This window comes from Camellia sinensis, chromosome 1 (genome assembly GCF_055761805.1).
Source record: "Camellia sinensis isolate YWXY chromosome 1, ASM5576180v1, whole genome shotgun sequence".
NCBI classification, from domain to species: Eukaryota; Viridiplantae; Streptophyta; class Magnoliopsida; order Ericales; family Theaceae; genus Camellia; species Camellia sinensis.
In genome coordinates, this window is record NC_138961.1 from 48,814,148 (window position 1) to 48,829,756 (window position 15,609).

General features: G+C 48.5%; 1 long non-coding RNA gene across 1 annotated transcript; it reads left to right on the top strand.

The window, feature by feature from the left end:
* Positions 1 to 1,108: 1,108 nt before the first annotated feature.
* Positions 1,109 to 15,609, top strand: LOC114269879 (uncharacterized). The gene is made up of 2 exons (XR_014334572.1): positions 1,109 to 1,287; positions 15,337 to 15,609. It is a non-coding gene; the product is annotated as an uncharacterized LOC114269879 (long non-coding RNA).

Below are 15,609 nucleotides of genomic sequence, written 5' to 3' on the forward strand. Positions count from 1 at the left end.
GAAACTCAAAAGCTTTGGAGAGCATTCAATGGTCGAGACACATACAAAATTGTGAATTTAAACAATGTGAAACTAATAAAGAAGAATATAAAATTTGATTTGCATCATCTACAAAAGAAAGAAAAACTACAATAATTAACTCTGTTTTTCTTATGGTTGAGGATTCAATTCAATGGCTATAAATACCCAATAGGCCATATTGACGGCTTTTTGGTATAATCCATAAATGCAACCATGTATGCTGTGATTCAAGTTAATGACTTATTGTTTTTGTTGTTCACAAGCAGAAATAGCTAATATGAAAAGGATTTCCATATGTCGCAAGATTAAGAGCACCCCTAATAAATTTCCAGCAAATTTTGTTCATAGCAAAAAAGGCCAGCAAAAGTAGTTAAAAAAAAAAAAAAAAAAGCACACATTGGGTGGAAAGATGGCAATCAGACAACTGTTTACCCTAAAAATCCAAAAAAAAAAAAAAAAGGAGTAGCAGATAGCAATCGGAAAGCCAAATAACACTTGTAATGTCATAAACGCAGCTGAAAACTAACAGATCTATTTGCAATTTAACAGTTTCCAAACAATGGGTTGTAAATCACTGGTAGCAGAACACCGACGGAGGGGAAAGGCTTACATGATTATGTAGATCAACCAAGGAAGACGAGCTGGTAGAGGGAAGTCGGTAGCGATGTCAATGGCCGACACTAGAAATGAGTTTTCTGCGACCTCCACAGCAACGGTGCGAAGACAATCTAAGAGGGAGAGAAGAACAAGAGGCGTGAGATGCAAAATGGAGAAGTGTTTTATCTCAGCAAACCCTAAGTAAATTGAGGGTATATTCGTAAATTGCAATATGGCGTTTATCCAGCTTCCCAAATAGGTTTTAGAACAAAAAAGTGCCTGTTTGGCACAACTTAAAAGCTGCTTAGCTTAATTTAAGCTAAAATATTGTGTTTGGTATAACTTAACTCAACAGATTATAGCTTAAGTTAAGCTATTTTTAGCTTATTTTCCAAAGCTGCTCTAGGGGTGCTTAAAAAATTCAACTTATGCGGGCAGTTGGTATGGAAGGCTAAAATGACTTAATTGCCCCTCTAAAATTAAGGAAATTACGAAACTGTCATGATATAAACCCTCTTCGTAGTTGCCCTAAGCTCCTCTCCTCACACACTACTTTTCTTTCTGCTTTCTTTCTCATTTCGGTGACCAACGACGACTCTTCCACATCAGGAAGATCGCAGTCGATCGTTCAGTTTAGCCCTCTATTTTCCGTTGATCTCCACAAAAAAGGTAAGATTTCATGCCCTTTGTATGTTATATATATATACACACACATTGATTTAGGGTTTTTTTTTTTTTTTTGGGTTGTGAAATGGTGTGCGAGTTCTGGGGGTTTATCCTTTTTTGTAGGACAAAAAATCTAGGGGCTTTATGTTCTTCGGTATTCACCCTTTTTCATCACGGATCGAACCTTTTTCGTAGGTCTAAAAATTGATGCTTGCAAGAGTTTGGGGCTGATTCTAAATAGTAGGGGGTCGGGGTTCTTTTTTCCAAAACAAAACTATTCAAAGTCTTACTGAAACTCGTACGTAGCTCCACTACAAGCTAGATTTGAATCTTTGAGGAAGATTAATTCCCTGTTAGGCATGGGTTCTCTTTAAGTATATTTTATTATTCAGTTAGTTCCTTTATCTATTTCTAGATTATTGCCTTCTTGTTATCAGATCTATATATATATATCCCAAAATGAGCTAAAGATCTATCTTTTTCCTTCAAAATTTTCAAATCACTACCCCTCCACTTTTTTTCCCTGGAATAAGAGTCATCCCAATTTTGAAAAGTAGTCTTTCTTTGTTATTATTTAGTTGTTTTTCTGAACTGGGTTTTTGAAATTTCAAACAAATCTTTGGTTTTCTTACTTAATCTAGAAAGAAAACTATATCTAGGGAGGTGGGTTAGTTTTTCTAAGAATGGAAAGTTCTAGAGGCAGGAGAGTGGAGAAGAGAGTGTACAAAGAGAGTTTGGAGGATCAAGATGATAGGATGTTTCATTTGAAGAAGCCAAAGCTACTGGGTTTGGCTAGGTCTATTGGGTTGTTTTTGTGTATATAAATGTTTCTACTTCTGAATTTCTTGGTTCTGTTCATGGGTATTGCATAGATTCTTTCATCTTCTATTCAGATTTGGATTTATGGTATTACAAGTTTGATATTTGCTGCATATATACACATATATTATGTTATGCAAGTGTGAACATGTGAATGCATGTGTACTGTTATAGTTTAACCTGTGATTACTGTGGAAAAAACTAGGAGAACCATTTAAAAAAAATAAAAAATAAAATTAACAAATGAACTATAAAAGGGTGCAAAATGAATTGGTTATTGAATCAGTTTACTTGATAGATTTACAGAAATGTTAAAGACCCATAATTTAATTGCATGTTTATGAATTCATAGAATATGAATATCTAATTCTTGAATTTCTATGCTCTTAAACACTTTTAATGTCATGTTATCATTGTTCCATTTAAAGAGACTTCAGTTACTGAGATGGTGATTTATGATCCGGTGTTGGGCCGAGGTATAGACCGAGCAAGTTGAGGGCCCAGCAGAGCAATGGGCCGAGATGATCGACTGTTCACCCGTAGGAGGGCTACCAGAACTTGGGCCGGGCAGAGTTTGGACTGAGTGTGTGCTGCCCCGGACCGTGCAGAAGCTGCTCGGCCAGGAAGTGACCGGTCAGACCAGGATGCTCGGTCCGAGGATGGTCGAAACCAGACAGACCGAGAGACCGGCGCTCGGAAAGGCGCGGTCAGCCGAGGTAGTTGATTGACCGGCGAGAAGGCCGACCAAAGGAGGAGCCCGGGCTAGGCTTTGCCGAGATGCCGCCTAGCCCGGTCCTTCATTTGTTTATCCGGTTAGGCGCTTAAGGTATGAAGCATGGTACGACCGAGGTAGGGCAGCTCGGCTGCCGAGCTCCAGCTGTGCTGACAGGCAGTTGAGAGCAGGTGATGAATGGCATGGTTTATGCTGACAGATGGGATAGCAGAGCCACGTGTCAGGAGATGACAGGGAGTGGATATGGGGCTCAGAAGGTATAAAAGCATGACTGCGCCCCCCATACGAAACAGGCGAACATCTCTGTAAGAAAATCCTTACACTCAAACACTCTCTCCCTTCTCTCTATTCCCTCTAAGGTGTGTGCTAATTTGACCGTCGGAGGGTGTTTTTCGGCCACACACCGCCGGGTAGCTCACCGTCATTTGCTCGCAGGTGATCGGATATCGACGGAACTCGGAAGAAAGGAATACGGGCACGCCGGAATATTTGCTCCCCGTACAACTGGCGCCGTCTGTGGGAAGTTCTCAGACAAAACCTTGTCTTCCAGGTTCATCTGATCGCCGTCCATGGCGAACAACGACGAGTTCCCGTTGTCCGCCATCGACGGGGCCACCCCGGACTATTCCCGAAGGAGAGAGGGACCTCCTGCCGTCCATCCAATGGCAGACTTGGGGACGCCCACTGGAGGACAGTCAGGAGACGCGCGGGATAAGCGCGGAAGGAGTCATGGGCGTTCACGGAGTCCGGACGGTCACCGGCGGAGAGACTCACACGCCAGGCGACTGGAGAGCAAGTTAAAGGACCAAGACGCTGTTATCAGGCGGATGGCGGCGGAGATGGAGGATCTTAAGCGGCATGTCAAAGGGAAAGGTGTAGCTGGAGTGGGAGACCACAGTGAGCGCACCCCGTCCCGCCGGTCAGGCGATCAGAGTCAACGACGTACTCAGTCCATTTCCATCACCAGGAGTTACCAGGTTGGTGATTCCGACATGCATGCAGAAAAGTCTAGCGCGCAAGACAGTACCTACAAACCCTCACGTCCGGCGACGACGTCGAGGTACTCTTATTCTGCTCAGTCAGAGGATCTACGGGCAGTGTTAAGGGAGCGGGCTCGCCGGCGCGAAGCTCAGAGAATACCAGCTTTCCAGCGGCTCTCCTACGGGATTCATGCCAGCGAGGAGGTCGGAATGCCTCCACCCCGCCAAACAGTGCCAATATTTGAAGATACAGACTTGGCCAGACTGAGTGCCACCCCTTTTTCCCTGGAAATAGAAACAACGCCACTTCCGGCAGGTTTCCACCAGCCTAAGTTCACGCTCTACGACGGCAAAACCGATCCTTATATGCATGTGAGCCATTTCCGACAGGTCATGGCCGGACATAGGCGAAATGACGGACTTATGTACCTAATCTTCCCGTCCAGTTTAGGTGAGCTGGGCTTAAAGTGGTTTGAGAGGTTGCCGGAAGGGAGCATACAACGGTGGCATCAGTTGGCCGAAGCGTTCGTTACGCGCTTCAAAACCAACACAAAAACACCAAAGGAAGTCGATCACTTGCTAAGTGTCAAGATGGAACCGTGCGACACACTGAAGGCGTACAATTCAAGGTATTGGGAAACCTTCAACGAGATCTTAGACTGCCCGGTCAACCTTGCTATCACACAATATAAGCGTGGTCTCCCGGTCGGACGCAGACTGCGGGACTCGCTTACCATGCACCAACCGACCTCCATGGGCCAGCTCATGCAACGCATCAATGAGCACATCCGGGTAGAGGATGATGCGTCGGCTTCCACCGTGAAGGCCACTCCGGTCGGAACAGACAAGAAGACAGCAGGCAAGGTGCACGCAGTTGGGCAAGAGTCCAACCGCTCAAATGACCGAGCAGAGGAATCAGACCGAGGTTCAAATCGTAAAAACCGGGGTAGAGGACGACGGAATGACCGGGATGACTACCCCCGAGATGACGTTGAGGACGCAAACAGGAGAATGAAGGCAAGGACTGGCATAACCACGGTCTTCAAGATCCCAATCTATCGCATACTTAGCGAAATCCGAGACGAGGAGTACGTCCGGTTTCCTGCTAAGTTGGGCGATGGACAAAAGGGGTACAATCCGCGGTATCGTTGTACGTTTCACCGGGAGAGGGGCCACCGGACTGAGGATTGTTTGCCTTTGAGACAACATTTGGAAGAATTGGTTGTGGCCGGGCATCTGGACCTTTACATTGATGGCGGCGTGAAACCAAATCAGGCTCCGGTCGATCCCAGGGGACAGGATGACCGAGATGCACCACCACAAGGAGTTATTAATGTCATCCACGGCATCGTGGAACCGGAGCGCGTTTGCAAACTCCGGGGCATGATCAAGAAGGCAGAGCATATGAGGGAAGTTTTGTCAGTACAGCCTGCCATCAAAAGGGGGAAGACAGAGGAGAAAGATGTGATTAGTTTCACCTCAAGGGATTTAGAGCGTATCCAGACGCCGCACAACGATGCTCTTGTAGTAACACTACGCGTCAAAGAATTTGATGTTAGACGGATCTTGATCGACCAGGGAAGCTCGGTCGAGATCATGTATTATGATGCGTTCAAACAGCTCAAACTCCGTGAGACAGACTTGGCCCCGGCCACTTCGCCACTGGTTGGATTTAACTCGCAGCCGGAGTGGCCATTGGGAAAGATTATCTTGCCGGTCAAAGCAGGATCCGTGGTCAAGCAAGTGGAGTTTTGGGTGCTACAAGTGCCTTCAACGTACAACCTTATCCTAGGAAGAGGATGGCTTTACGCCATGCAAGCCGTAGCATCGACTTACCACCAGGTGATGAGATTCCCCTCGGCTATGGGGGCAATCGAGGAGATTTGGGGTGATCAGGTCATGTCCAAGCAATGTTTCGTGGCGGTCAACGGGAGCCGGGCTGCCAAGGGATTCGTTCAAATGATCGAGGGACCGGAGGACCGGAGTGTCTTGGATGATGTTGGCACCAAAGCCGAAGACAAGGCTGTTGAAGAATTGGTTGAGGTGCGGATTGATGCCGAGCAGCCGGACAGATTCTTCTTGCTCGGTTCAAGTCTCTCGGCCATGGAGAGAACCGAGATGATTGAGTTTTTGATGGCGAATATCGAAGTCTTTGCATGGTCGCCCTACGACATGCCTGGCCTTGACCCAAGCTTTGTCTGCCATCACCTCAATGTCTTCCCTGGAGCAAAGCCAGTCATCCAGCGAACAAGGAGATCGGTGCTGCATCACGCCGAGGTAGTAGCGGAGGAGGTAAAGAACTTGCTTGAGGCACGAGCAATACAGGAAGTGCACTACCCTCGGTGGATTTCCAACACGGTAGTGGTGCCCAAGAAAAATGGAAAGTGGCGAGTTTGTGTCGACTACAAGACAGTCAACCGAGCTTGTCCGAAAGACAGCTTCCCTTTGCCGCGCATTGACCAGCTAGTGGATCTGACGGCTGGACACAATCGGCTCAGTTTCTTGGATGCGTACCGCGGCTATCACCAGATTGCCATGCATGGGCCTGACCAAGAGATCACCTCTTTCACGACTCCAAGGGGACTCTTCTGCTATCGAGTTATGCCCTTTGGTTTGAAAAACGCCGGGGCAACCTTTCAGAGGATGGTGACCAAAATGTTCGCTCCTTTGCTCGGCCGGACAATGGAGGCTTACATCGATGATATGGTGGTAAAGAGCCGACATGAGGCACACCATTTGTCCGACTTAGCCGAGATGTTCGCCATTCTGAAGAAGCACAAGCTGCGCTTGAACGCCTCGAAGTGTGCCTTTGGCGTGGGATCCGGGAAATTTTTGGGATTCTTAGTCACGAACCGAGGCATCGAAGCAGACCCTACTCAGATCAGAGCCGTGCAAGAATTGAAACAACCCAGATCGGCTAAGGACGTGCAGCATCTGGCCGGGATGGCCGCCGCGCTTAATCAATTTATAAGCCGGTCATCAGATCGCTGCCGCCCTTTCTTTCAAGCATTGAAGTCAAAGTTCTCATGGGATGACGAGTGTGACCGAGCTTTGGCCGAGCTCAAAGATTATTTGTCTTCTCCGCCGCTGTTGGTTACACCAGAGCCCGGTGAGGAACTCTACCTTTACCTTGCCGCCTCCCAGCATGCAGTAAGTGCGGTGTTAGTCCGGGCTGAAGGAATCAAGCACCTCCCAATTTTTTACGTAAGTAAGACCTTGCTGCCGGCTGAGACGAGGTACTTGCCGCTGGAAAAGCTTGCGTTGGCACTGATGATGGCTTCGAGGAAATTGGCACATTATTTTCACGCCCATACCATCGTCGTACTGACCGAGTTCCCCCTCAAGGCCTTGTTTGAGCGCGCAGACTTTTCAGGCCGAATTTTAAAATGGGCGGTCGAGTTGGGACAGTTCGATGTGAAGTTCCAGCCGCGCACCGCAATCAAAGCCCAAACCTTGGCCGATTTTGTTGCCGAGTTCTCACCTGGTACTCATCCGGTTTGCCCGGTCGACATTGCGGAGGCAGATGATGAGACGCACACAATGCCAACCGAGGCACAACCAGCTGCAGAAGGTCGCGCCGCGGAGTTAGCGCGCACCATCGAAGTTCCCTCAGTTTGCCCGGTATTACCTCCCGGTGCTGCGATGACGGAGTTGTGTATCACCAACCCATCCACTCTGTCCGGTACCGCATCACCACGGGAGGAAGGAATGGTTCCACACAGCTCAGAACTTGATGATTCGCCTACGGACTTGGGCATTCTGAACCAACTTGCTGAGTCCGGTGCCGAATCATCAAGGGGGGAAGGAATGGTTCCACACAGCTCAGAACTTGATGATTCGCCTACGGACTTGGGCATTCTGAACCAACTTGCTGAGTCCGGTGCCGAATCATCAAGGGGGGGAGGAATGGTTCCAGATAGCTCAGAACCTGCGGCCGGCTTCACACCGTAACCTGGTGATTCGCCTACGGACTTGAGCATTACGGACCAACTTGCTGAGTCCGGTGTCGAATCACCAAGGGGCACTGACTTTGAACCGGTCAACACCAAACTTGACACCGCACAGCCGAGCAGTTGTGATCCCATTGCCCTTCGCAACTCTCAGGACCCATCTGACTGTTGGAAGCTTTTTGTGGGGGACATGTGGAAGCTTTTTGTTGATGGGGCGTCCAACCGTCATGGTGCAAGCCTAGGTATCGTTCTTATATCCCCGGACGGCCTAACCATCGAGCATTCTATCACACTCGGCTTCCCGGCGTCTAACAACGAGGCTGAGTACGAGGCGCTTCTTGCTGGGCTCAAGAGCGCAATTCAAATGAAGGCTGCCAAGCTTCTGGTATATAGTGATTCCCAGCTTGTGGTTAACCAAGTTTCAGGGATTTATGAAGCGAAGGACGACAGGATGGCGAAGTACCAAGCTCTGGTCAGGGACCATATCAAGCAGTTTGAGGCAATCAGAGTCCAACGGATTGGCCGGGAAGAAAACAGCCAGGCTGATGAACTCGCCGGCCTCGCTTCCATGGTAGATAGCACGTCTCCAAACCCCCTGTTGATTGACTTTCTTCCACGGCCAAGCATTGAAAACGCCGGGCAGACGGATGTACTCTGCGCCGAGCTAGGTCCTTCATGGATGGACCCCTTAATCTTGTTCCTCAGAGACCGGACTCTTCCAGCGGACAAGAAAGAAGCACACAAAATCCGAGTGAAGTCAGAGCGGTTTTGGCTCTCTCCGTCAGGCGCGTTGTATAAGAAGTCCTTCACCGGTCCGTATCTCAAGTGCGTGCACCCGAACAGTGTGGAGGCCTTCTTGTTTGAAGTTCATGAAGGCATTTGTGGCAGCCACATCGGCGGCAGGTCCTTGGCCTACCGAGCTATTTCGCAGGGGTACTAGTGGCCGTGCATGCAGGCCGACGCGCAAAAATATGTCCGCAGGTGCGAGAAATGCCAGAAATTCGCCCATCAGATCCACCAGCCCGCCAGGGAACTTCTTCCCCTCACCAGTCCTTGGCCTTTCGCCATGTGGGGGCTAGATATAGTGGGACCATTGCCAACAGCACCGGGCAACCGGAAATTCTTCATCGCGGCCACAGATTACTTCACAAAGTGGGTTGAAGCTGAGCCCTTGGCAACCATCAAAGAGAAAGACGTGAAGCGATTTGTCTGGCAGAACGTTGTCACACGGTTTGGTGTCCCCAAGATTTTGATCTCTGACAACGGCACCCAGTTTGACGGTCGCCTATTCAGAGGATTTTGTGAAGATCTGAAGATAGAATTCTACAACTCCACCCCGGCCTACCCGCAGTCCAATGGTCAAGCCGAAGCATCAAACAAGACTATACTGGATGGGTTGAAGAAACGGTTGGAAAAGGCTAAGGGCAAGTGGGCTGAAGAATTACCGAGCGTCCTTTGGGCATACCGAACAACCCCGCGACGTTCGACCGGGGAAACTCCATTTGCTTTGGCTTATGGCATGGAGGCGGTCATACCCTTGGAAGTTGAAATGCCCACCCTCAGAACTGAGAGTTTTGAGCCCGAACTAAATGCCGAGGCTATTGCCTTGGAGTTGGACCTAGCGGAAGAGCGCCGGGAGAAAGCCCTCATCCATGTGGCCGCCTACCAACAAGAGCTCTCCAAGAAGTATAACAAGACAGTGCACCCCAGACCGTTCAAAGTTGGGGATTGGGTTTTGAGGAAGATTATGGGCAACACCCTGGTGCCAGGAGAAGGCAAACTAGGGGCAAATTGGGAAGGACCCTATAAGATCACTGGTCTGGCTGGCAAGGGGGCTTACCACTTGGAAGATCTAGAGGGAAGAGCCATACCCCGGCCATGGAATGCGGCCAACTTGAAATTGTATTATTTTTAAGCTTTTTACTTTCCTCTTTTTGTAAAGCAATTTTTTGGCTTGCAAAGCAGAATGTAATTCTTTTTGTCAAATTATAGAAGTCATTTTGCTTTAGCACTTGAATTATTGTTTTAATGTTACGGACCGAGATGATGTACTCCGGTTGGAAGAGTTGGTGTTTTGTCCAACTTGGGATTCCCAACCGAGATGGTGTGTTCCGGTTGAAAGAGTTGGTGTCTTGTCCAACTTAGGACTCCCAACCGAGATGGTGTACTCCAGTTGGAAGAGTTGGTGTTTTGTCCAACTTAGGATTCCCAACCGAGATGATGTACTCCGGTTGGAAGAGTTGGTGTTTTGTCCAACTTGGGATTCCCAACCGAGATGGTGTGTTCCGGTTGGAAGAGTTGGTGTCTTGTCCAACTTAGGACTCCCAACCGAGATGGTGTACTCCAGTTGGAAGAGTTGGTGTTTTGTCCAACTTAGGATTCCCAACCGAGATGATGTACTCCGGTTGGAAGAGTTGGTGTCTTGTCCAACTTAGGATTCCCATCCGAGATGATGTACTCCGGTTGGAAGAGTTGGTGTTTTGTCCAACTTGGGATTCCCAACCGAGATGGTGTGTTCCGGTTGGAAGAGTTGGTGTCTTGTCCAACTTAGGACTCCCAACCGAGATGGTGTACTCCGGTTGGAAGAGTTGGTGTTTTGTCCAACTTTGGATTCCCAACCGAGATGGTGTATTCCAGTTGGAAGAGTTGGTGTTTTGTCCAACTTAGGATTCCCAACCGAGATGGTGTACTCCGGTTGGAAGAGTTGGTGTCTTGTCCAACTTTGGATTCCCAACCGAGATGATCTACTCCGGTTGGAAGTGTTGGTTTGTTCAACTTAGTTACAGCCGAAGTGGCTACTTCGGTTCATGAATTTGTCTTGTTCTGTTGAAGTGCTTAGACCGTGTTATGTATTCCGGCTCGATGAGTTATACTGAGATGTTTTGCTGAAGACAGAACTGATTACAACCGTGCATACACTTGCAAAAATTTGAATTTTCATTGATAAGAAATTCATTACAAACGGAGGGGACAGAGCCCGGTTACATCAAAAGAGTTGATAGCAAAAATACAAAAACAAGGTAAAAGCAACCTAAACTAAGGGGGAAAGATTGGTGAACGCATCCTCCGCAACATCAGCATCAAGGTCAATAGCTTGGCTTGCTTCTTGGGCGCTGGGCTCATCGTTGCCGGGCTGCTCAGGCACCTCGGCCTCTTCTTCCTCAGAATCTGTCTCCCCGTCCCCGTCCTCAAGTCCCTCCTCGGCCTCAGCCTGTAAAGCGCTGAAAACATCGTTTGCATATGGCACAAGGTAGACCGGTAGAGAAGCTGGAGGAGGGTTGGCAAATACGTCGGTGTCAGAACTTTGGCCGAGCTGTTCGCAAGCGGATTTCCAGCCAGCCTTGAAGTATATGTCTTGTGTTGCAAAGACTTGCTTCTGGTAATTCTTCTCGGCCTCGTTGAAACCCGCGTTGTTGGCAGCCCGGCAAGCCTTCCTCTTCTCCTTCTTCAGAGTGTCAACCTCGGCCTGGAGCTCGCTATGTTTTTTCTCGGCTGCATTCAGTTGACCGAGCAGCCTGTTATTATCATTGTTGGCCATCTCGAGAGAAGCTTTAGCCCGGCCGAGCTCGGCTTGAAGGCTTTCAACCTGGCTGGCAGTGTCATTGGCTTTCTGCCTAAGCCGGTGGATGCGCTCCAAGACCAAATGTTGTTTCTGAATGGCCTGCACAAAGAAGCAAAGTACATCAGAAAGGGGACCGAGCAAGAAGGACCGAGCAAACACTTGTGAAATATTAAAAAGAACACCGACTTACCCTGGCCATGGACTTGACTGAGGATTTCACCAGCCGGGTGTCAGGGACGTGGTCGCTGCCGACCACGTCGCCCGGTAGGAGAAATGCTTTGGAGATATCGAAGACGAGCAAATGTTCTTTGTCAGCCTTGATTGAAGCCGTCGCCGGGATGTCCTGTCCCCAGTGCTTCAGCTGAGGACGCCAAGCGGGCACGGGAGCGGGAGTTTCAGCTGGATGTTCGGTTGTCAGCTCGGCGACGAGCTCGGCGGAGGGATCTGCCCTTGGTCTTTTTCCAGCCCGGCGCGCTTCTCTGGCAGATTGCCCGGCAGCTGGAGCCGGGGACGCAAGGGCGACCACAGCGCTGCTGGATTGGCCGGCGGCTGGCGACCGGGTTACAACGCTCGGTATCTCGGCTGAGGTAGCGGTCAGAAGGTTTTTGATTCTGCTGCGCTTTGCCATCTCTTGTTCCTCGGTCAGCCGGATTAGCGGGACGTCGGGTAGGGTTGGATCTGGAGGTGGCGAAGGAGCTCTGAGGAAGTCGGTTACTCTACTCCAACGCGGGGCAGAGTACCTGTACGTCGGGGTATAGCTGAGTAAATCGTTGCAATCCCGGTGGCGGTACCTAAGCACGGCCCGAATTGCTTCGACGTTGGGGAACTGGTAGTTGGCCTACAAGGCTTGGATAGCTGCAAAAGAAACAGGGAAACCGGTTAGTTAAACTGAAGAATTAAGTCCACCGAGCAAGTTTGAGTGGCTTACATGAAGAACCGAAGTCCTTGCTTATGCGCCAGCCCGGTACCTCGGCTGTTTCGTAATTGCCGGACACCCAGAAAAAATCATCGTCGTGCATATCTTTATCTGGGGTGCCGGTTACGATTTTCTCCTTGCCCGGTCTTATTTTCAAATAGTAAGCTAGGCCGTCGCCGGTGTGGCCCATTGTGTATTGCCTCAATATCTCGGCTAGGCCTAAGTTGGTGCCTAGCCGTTTGTTCAATTCGTGAACGCCGTTGATTATTCTATAAGTGTTGGTGGACACCTGTGTGGGTGCCAGCCCGGTGCGGCGGAGGAACTCGGTTATAAGAGGGTTGAGCGGGAAACGAAGGCCCCCTTCGACAATAGATAGCACGGTGAAGGGGCATTCCTCCCTACCCCAAGGCGTGGTCTCTTCCTCGGCCAGCTCGAGATGGACGTCGGCCGGGACGCCGTACTCCTCTCTGAAAGCGGCGAGCGCGGCCGGAGTATCCACTAGGAAGCGGAATTTCCCCATTTTTGGCCGGCTTAGTGTATCCCGGCTGAGGGGTTTGGCTCTGGGTATTGGATGTTGACCGGTCCTGAGAGCCTCAGGAATGACAGTGGTCCCCTTGGACTCTGCAGGAAAAGGATGGCAAGTGTTAAGTGTTGGCGCGGTCGCGCGAAAGGTGCTGAATTTTAGCTCGGTCATTAAGGGCGCCAAACCACCTCGGTTGTCTATTCTATCTAAGGAGCCCGGTTGCCCAAGCGGACCAGATGTTAGCCCGGTTGAACGGCCAAGTCCTTTTGTTAACTCGGTTTTCGCTGGGGTTGAAACAAACATGTTGTTTGCCCGGTTTGGTTGGTTTTTTGGATCAAAAGAAGGCCCAGAGCCCGGTTCACCCCAGTTCGTCAGTGTTCTTTAGAAATATGAAGAACACCAAGAACAGAGGAAGGTTTTAATACAGATTCTACGACCTATGCCCTAATATCTATGTTTTTGTACCCTAATGTGTGTAATATGAAGGAACATAACAACAAAATGAGGATGGAATGACTTACCAGTGAAGAGTAGGACCTAATCCTTCAAGCACGAGGAATGGCAGCGAGTCTGGAAGAGGATGCAAGAGCTCTGGGATCGAATGTCGAAATGGTAGGAGGATTTGGAGTTCGAGCAGGGCATGTATGTATAAGCAAAGAAAACCGCCCAAATTCAAATTCTGGCAAAAACGGCAGGTTGGCTGCCCGATGACCAATGGCAGACCGCCACGTGTCCCCATTTATGGCTTTGACAGGACTGAAGCGACGGGTTGAAAAGACGAAGAGCCAACCGAGCTACTTTCAACGAGAATAGGTCAGCCGAGGAATATAACCGGTCAAATCTGCGGACAATTACGTCAACTAGCTCGGTCGAGGCTTGGCATCTTGACGACCGGAGAAACGTTATCTCGGTCGAGGTGAGTAATCCCAGTCACGCTTCCGCGGACGGAATTAAGGGGCAATTGAGAGGGTGATTTATGATCCGGTGTTGGGCCGAGATATAGACCGAGCAAGTTGAGGGCCCAGCAGAGCAATGGGCCGAGATGATCGACTGTTCACCCGTAGGAGGGCTACTAGAACTTGGGCCGGGCAGAGTTTGGACTGAGTGTGTGCTGCCCCGGACCGTGCAGAAGCTGCTCGGCCAGGAAGTGACCGGTCAGACCAGGATGCTCGGTCCGAGGATGGTCGAAACCAGACAGGCCGAGAGACCGGCGCTCGGAAAGGCGCGGTCAGCCGAGGTAGTTGATTGACCGGCGAGAAGGTCGACCAAAGGAGGAGCCCGGGCTAGGCTTTGCCGAGATGCCGCCTAGCCCGGTCCTTCATTTGTTTATCCGGTTAGGCGCTTAAGGTATGAAGCATGGTACGACCGAGGTAGGGCAGCTCGGCTGCCGAGCTCCAGCTGTGCTGACAGGCAGTTGAGAGCAGGTGATGAATGGCATGGTTTATGCTGACAGATGGGATAGCAGAGCCACGTGTCAGGAGATGACAGGGAGTGGATATGGGGCTCAGAAGGTATAAAAGCATGACTGCGCCCCCCATACGAAACAGGCGAACATCTCTGTAAGAAAATCCTTACACTCAAACACTCTCTCCCTTCTCTCTATTCCCTCTAAGGTGTGTGCTAATTTGACCGTCGGAGGGTGTTTTCCGGCCACACACCGCCGGGTAGCTCACCGTCATTTGCTCGCAGGTGATCGGATATCGACGGAACTCGGAAGAAAGGAATACGGGCACGCCGGAATATTTGCTCTCCGTACAGTTACCATTTATTTCTGACATTGCACACAATTAGGAAGTGCCCAATATTTATGATTTCTTTGGGGAGGCTTGCTCTCTCATCAAATATGCTAGCCAATAGTTACTTGATTAAAAGTAGGCTATCACAATACTTGTGGCTTCTAATTCTTTTTGTTTTAAAGAGATGATCTTTTTGTATGATATATATATAGTGTCATTGGCCATAAAAAAAAGTTTTGTTCATGCCATTTTAGCCATTTCCACCAAATCCTCAAAACTGGAATGGTCATTTATACTGAAAATAAGAATCGCTCTTCAATATATCAGAACCTGCTACTCTTCAATGCATAAGAACCTGCTCAGAAACTTGATTTTTAAAATCTTCACAATGCAGAGAAGCTTAAACATCTTCGGATATTTTGTTGATTTTTCCAAGGCCATTAATTGAGGAGCTATAATCTTAATAAAAGTACTAAGCATATGTTATAATTCCTTGCGACAGGCCTTGGGATTCCACAACTGCACATGCATTACTAACTGTGCATGCTCCTGTTTGAACAGCTAAATTGTTAGAAATGTTCGCATCTTTCTTGATGTCATCTTTTACTTATCGTCACAATGACTGCAGATGCTAAAGAGTAAAGATTTCTATCAAAACCAGTTCACAATTTTTATAGCCCAAGAAAATCCCACCTTTGGCTTGCTTTAGCTTTCTAGTGAATTTGGTGCAAGAAAAATTTCTAGCCATCAACAGAGAGACCAATTCACAATTTTTATTTCTATTTTTTTTTTTTTTTTGTTATTGAATAATTTTTTCTTGCTTACATTTGTAGATTGATGAAGCTTGGAGTTTGGATAAAGCTATTGTGGTTCTTTGGAGTTCGGATGAGTGGATGTTGCATATGTAGCAGTTGTTGCTATTTATTGTCGATTTCTTGGACTATTTAATTGTATAATTTAGATGATTGGTTGGATTCTCTTGAGCTTAATTTGGATGGTTTGCTTGTGAGTGTGTACTGCTAATTTCTTTTTATTCATGTTGGACTTTAATTTCTTGTTACTCTTGGGTGAAAGTTCGTCTTTTGAATTAAGGTAATTTATTTGAA